The following is a 6,000-nucleotide window of genomic DNA, read 5'->3' on the forward strand; positions in this document are numbered from 1 at the left end:
AAATTCACGGCACCAAACAACGCCCATGTGCTTACTATTCAGCCACCCTAGACCCTGTGGCCAGAGGTCTACCCTCCTGCCTTAGAGCGGTTGCAGCAGCGGCCGTCTCTATCCGACAAAGTGAAGGGATCGTGTTGGGATCTAGATTGACGGTAATAGTTCCACACGCAGTCAACATATTACTGAATCAGACAAAGACACAACACCTCACTAGTGCACGACTAACAGGATACGAACTTAGGCTTTTATCACCCCATAGCACGCTAAAAAGATGTGCAACCCTGAACCCTGCCACACTCCTGCCCACAACAGATTCTGACATTCCAGACATACCACATGACTGCCTTTTTCGAACAGAAGAACAGACTAAGGGAAGGGTAGACTTAAAATACACCACTCTCACAGAACAGGATGGGCAATTGTGGGTGGACGGGTCTTGTATTAATCTATCAAACGGTACCACATCTGCTGCCTATGCCGTCACCACTACCAACACCATTGTTGAGACTGCACGCATACCTCAGGCCGCAGAACTTATAGCTCTCATCCGCGCTTGTATCCTTAGCCAGGATCTCGCTGTCACCATTTATACCGACAGCCAGTACGCCTTATGGGTAGCCCAGAGTTTTGGTATCCTTTGTGAGGAAAGAGGGTCTTAACATCACATGGTACGCCCATTCAGCATGGCGACTTAGTCACTGCATTGCTCCAAGCCTTGACACTACCCAGAACATTAGCTATTGTTAAATGCCACCATGACTAAAATATTACAGGAAGTGTGGGATAACAACCAACTCTGGTCTACTGCCTCTAGGCTGGTCCAACAGTGTTTGGTTTGTCTCCACTACAATGTAGGTAAAGGGACTCTAGTACCACGAGCAGGATATGTCATCCCTACATCACCTTTTGAAGTCCTGCAGATGGATTATATCCAAATGGAACAATGCAACAACCTAAAGTATGTTTTAGTGGTTGTTTGCGCATTCAGCAAATGGGTGGAGGCTTACCCGGTCAGAGACAACACTGCCCTAACCACCGCCAAGATATTGCTGAAGGAATTCTTTCCCCGCTACGGCCTTTGCCGGGTCCTATGGAGTGACAGTGGGAGTCACTTCATTGGAGAAATAGTCAAGCATTTACTATCAGTATTAGGGGTTCAACAAAAATTTCATGCAGTCTTCCACCCCCAATCAGCAGGCCTAGTGGAAAGATATAATGCCACGATCAAATCCAAACTAGCCAAAATAGTAGAAACAACAGGGCTAAAATGGCCAGATGCGCTACCATCTGTCCCGCATTCCCGCACCTCATTGACTCCATATGAGGTGGTCTTTGGACGCACAATGAACATCTGGGGCGCACCCCCCGCTACCACACTGTCTGATTCTCCTTGTGAATTATTGAGTGATTATTTGTCCGTACTTACACGTACTTTGTCTTCCATTCATCAGCAGGTCCAGGAAGCATTGCCTGATCAATCCACTGTGCCGGGACAACCCATCCTGCCCGGGGATTATGTGCTGGTGAAGAATTTTGCCCGCAAAAAGACGCTGGAACCCCGGTGGAAAGGACCGCTCCTAGTCCTGCTGACCACCAGAACGGCCCTGCGAGTGGAAGGCAAGAAATCCTGGATCCATGCTGTTCACTGCCGGAGGGTCCCCAGCATCACTCAAACTGATCCCACCTTGTCCACCTACAAGGAAGTTTTGACGTGCGACCCCCCTGTGTGTGGTCTACTAGAACCAGAACTGGAATTGTTCAAAGATAACACCGTGCCAACTAAAGAAAGATACAATCTCCACCCACGCACGGCCTCTGGGCAGGGGAGGTGAGCCAAAAGTTGCAGGGCTGTAGTATTATCTGGAAGGGTGGATTGGTGTTCCAGGGTAACGGGGTACTGAGAAGCCTAGCCAGGAGAAGCAACCACCAGCTATCGGCGATGCATAGGGCTCACCTTCACTCTCCAACTGCTGTAGGGCCCCAAAAGAACACTGATTATGACCGACAATGAAACAATTCAATTTTCCAAACAGAAGATAGCGCTATGCAACAAACTGCATAATAACAGGTAAATAGCTTTGACAACAGTTCTTCTCCTCACTATCATCTTCGCCATCCTCTTCTGGATCATAGAGGAAGGGGCACCAGCCAAGGATACCATATTGCCCACTGATGCCACGCCTCCTGAACACTCCCATGTCTCCTTGTCCCCTGATCACAAAAATAGGCGACAAGAGTTTTGGAACAACACCTTCATCCAAATGTTGAATCAACACAATGAGGTATTGAATAAAACGAACTGTTGGGTCTGTGGTCTCCTGCCTCACTCCATGGAGAATAACATACCCTTCCTCCCTTACTCTTACTCCATACATGCCTCTTGTGCTGCCTGGATGTCGCTCATCATGGGCGCCCATCAGTCAAGCGGCCTTGCCGACAGCCCTCTCCAACAATTGCAAGATGAGTTCTGGCAGAAAAGGACAGACAATGCTGTTTGCCCAAAGAACAGTTCTACAAGCATGTCTAAGGACGAGAAGGAGGAAATGCTGGTATTCGAATCTACCAGTAGAACACGCTTCTCCAGCTTCAAAACAAGGACACTTGACAAGCGGACCTCACCGCTAGCTGTTGTTCGCATTTCTGGACTAATGTGTATCAGAGGCTTGGGAACTGGGTACGTTGGGGACAGCTCTTGTGCCATGACAATGACTCTGAATACGACATCTCCACCGCCCCTTGTTGCCTCCCCAAACACCTACTTTGTGTGCAGAACAAAGGCGTACACTTGGCTTCACGAGAACTGGGGAGGCACATGTTACATAGCTTTCCTCCTTCCCCCCTGTCTACATTGCGCCTCCTCTTCATCATCGCGCCTGCCGCAGCGACAATGTGGCCGAACAAACAGACACAACCTCTCAACAATTCCTGGATGCCATGGAGGGCATCCTTCCTTTCTGGAGACCAATGGCAAACAGTGAAGCCATTCGCCACATGGAAGCCACCGTCAACATCACAGCTGGTATTCTGGCCAATAACACTGCGGAGCTCCAAGCGGTACGCCTCCTCACTCTTCGGATCAGAATGGTGCTAGATGTCATTCTAGCTGACCGCGGAGGAGCATGTCGCATCATTGGCGCCAGCTGTTGCGTGTATGTTCCGGATTATTCATCATCTGTCTACGAGGCTATTTCCACACTCCATCGAATAGCCTCCGACCTCCATCAAGATACAGGCTCATGGTCTCTTGGTTCTTGAATATGGCAACTCCTACTGACATGGGGATGGAAGGTACTAATGATTATCCTAGTACCTCTTGCACTGATCTTCTTCTGCTGTCTTTGCCTTCTTTGTGGCCCCCCACTTTGCGGTCTATGTGCAAATGCTATCAAACCAGTCCCCATGAATGCCCATGCCAAAAACGACAAGATAATGACTGAACGTGAGACACAGCTATTGATGAACATTGTAATTGACTGAAAATGGTTTCGCTTATGGTAAAAGGAAGGACTGTGGAAAGTGGGTCTATTGTCTTGCCATCTCACTCCACCATTTTTGTGCTGTACCCTTGTGACTGACTTTCTTTCCGTATCACGAATACTTTGAAGCTCAAACTTTTGACCATTTGCATTCCTGCACGGACATTCTGTTCATGCTTTGGCCTGACACTGATTGACCAGCTAGTGCTCAACCAGTCAGGCAGGGAATTTCTCAGATGCTTGTCGTCCTCACCCTGTACATTGCGCCCTGCAGGCGTCCATCAACAGGCCTATCGGTGTTTGCTGTGTAATCATACCTCACCTGTGCCCTGCAGTGGTAAACAGCTAAATATTTGTGGACTCCATTGTAATAAACATGCCTTTTGTCTACACCCTAAAGGGTCCTCACACGTTACCTGTGCTTATCAGATTAACCTTTGTTTGATATGTAATCATGCTATGCCCTGCCGTGCCATCTAAATCAGATTAACCTCGTTGAACCATGTAATTATAATGTTTTGCCCATATCCTGCTAAAACCCCAAAGGCTACTCACCTGCTGAACCTCCAGATTTTCCATTTGTTTAGGAATGTAATAATGTGTGATTGGTACAACTCCCTTACATGCCTGGGGCAGGATAAAGAGTATATAAGTAGTGAAGTAAGACCATTCTAACAGACTGCCTCCTCAGACAGCTATGGGTGTCTGTTGTTGATGCCCTCTCCATCTCATGAGACTGTAATAAATATCCTTTCTCTCTGGCTCCAGTGTTGGTCTCAGTTTGCATTCCGGACCCCAGTGGACTATAGGGTGACCCTGACACCTTTGGTGGTCTGCCAAAAGACCCCCAAATCCACAAGTAAACTGAGTGTTTTGCGACCTCTATTGCTGTTGCAAAACAATGGTATATACCATTGGGACTTCCTATTAGGAAGGTTTGGCCTTGGCATGCCCCTTCCTAATAGTGAGTCGCAAACCCTATTTTGCAAGTCAGTAGTAGGTTACCGACTAGCAAAATAGGGTTTGTACATGGGCCAGACCTACTTTGTGGTCGCAAACGGGCAAACTTGCCGATTCCACGTTTGCGACCATAAAAATAAAAAGCCGAACATCTGGCCCCATGTGCCTAATTTGCGTCACTTTTGTGATGCAAACCGGGTGCAAAATGTTAGTAAATCTGCTCCCAGGACTTCTGCGTCTTTTCAGCGATTCAAACAATGATGGCAAACAATTTAGGATTTGAATTCCCTGTCTGTTTTTAACAAAGCCTGTTTAATTAGTTTTCACCCAATTGCACAGGATGTTTTCCTTTCCAGTCTTCTGATAAGATCATTACCAATGGCGCTTAATGAACGCAATGCCTAGATAACATGGCTTCTTAAGAGTGTTGTCTACTGGTTCCAATTTGCAAAGAGGAAAATGGCGAGAGATGCAGGACGACAGGAGAGGAATCTGACTGATGGGACGCATGAAGGGTCTGGAATTCGTGGAGGTCTCCCTAGGATGATCCACAGACTGTAACGTTGGGGTTACATGAGGGTGAACACTGAACGGGGGTGGTTGGAATGTATGGGCAAACGACCGCACGGCCGGAATGGCCTTATATTGTCATACATTGCTATTGTGGTCACTATAGGACAGAACTATTTGTTGCTAATGCAATGGGTGTGGGGACCTGGGGTAGGAGCCTCAGGAGCTCGGCACCGACCAACCCCACCGTTGATGGTCTTGTTTGGGGTGACAGGCACTCTGCGAGTTGGGGTGGTGGGAGTTGTAGCACTCGATAGCAGACAAGGGGATAGGGACAGGGGGGAAACTGTTAAGCTTTGTAAAAGTTTTTTGTTGTAAAGTTGTGCATGTTCATGGGTTGTTGCCTTCGAGAGCGTCATGATGAGACAATTAAGACCGGGATGGTATTGCAGGAACGGGTAGTCAGGCAAGGAACGGCTCGGGCCCATTCCGGAGGGCTACGGGTGGGCACTCAGGGTATTACCAGCCTAAATATTATATCCTGGAATGTAAACAGACTGGGGAACCGTATCAAGCGTGGAATTATGTAATATTTGCATCGCCACTCCCTGAGTATTGTGTTGCTTCAGAAGTGCATCTCCAGGGTCAGATGTATCAAGCGCTGGATAGATATGGCTATAGATTGGTAGCACATGTGGGTTATACATCGGGATCCCATGGGGTGGGAATCTTGTTTAAGGCCAGGGTCCCACTAGTGGTCAATAAAGTGTGGCATGACACCCTGGGCAGATTTGTGGCTCTTGCTGGAAGTTGGGAGGCACAGGCTCTTAATCGAGTTTCCTGTTATATCCCGCAAATGGCGCACTCTGAGGCGTTCACAGCACTGGGAGATTTCTTGCTGAACCTTCCCCCGGGGGTGTTGGTACTAGGAGGTGATATGAACTCTATGATGGACTCAGGGCAAGACAGACACTGTGGCAGTGAGCCAGGGGTGTGGAGCCACTTCCCGTATTTACTGAGGCGTTTGGGCTGATCAATCTCTAGAGGTTACACA

At 48.1% G+C, this 6,000-nt stretch overlaps 1 long non-coding RNA gene across 1 annotated transcript in view; it reads left to right on the top strand.

Moving 5' to 3' along the window:
* Positions 1-4,236, top strand: part of LOC147668866 (uncharacterized) — a 58,621-nt gene extending 54,385 nt beyond the window's left edge. The window contains exon 2 of the long non-coding RNA XR_015303793.1: positions 1,452-4,236. This is a non-coding gene — a long non-coding RNA (uncharacterized LOC147668866). The remainder of the gene's footprint in view (positions 1-1,451) is intronic.
* The last annotated feature ends 1,764 nt before the right edge of the window (positions 4,237-6,000 follow it).

The sequence above is a fragment of the Lissotriton vulgaris genome, unplaced genomic scaffold, assembly GCF_964263255.1.
Source record: "Lissotriton vulgaris unplaced genomic scaffold, aLisVul1.2 SCAFFOLD_740, whole genome shotgun sequence".
NCBI lineage: Eukaryota > Metazoa > Chordata > Amphibia > Caudata > Salamandridae > Lissotriton > Lissotriton vulgaris.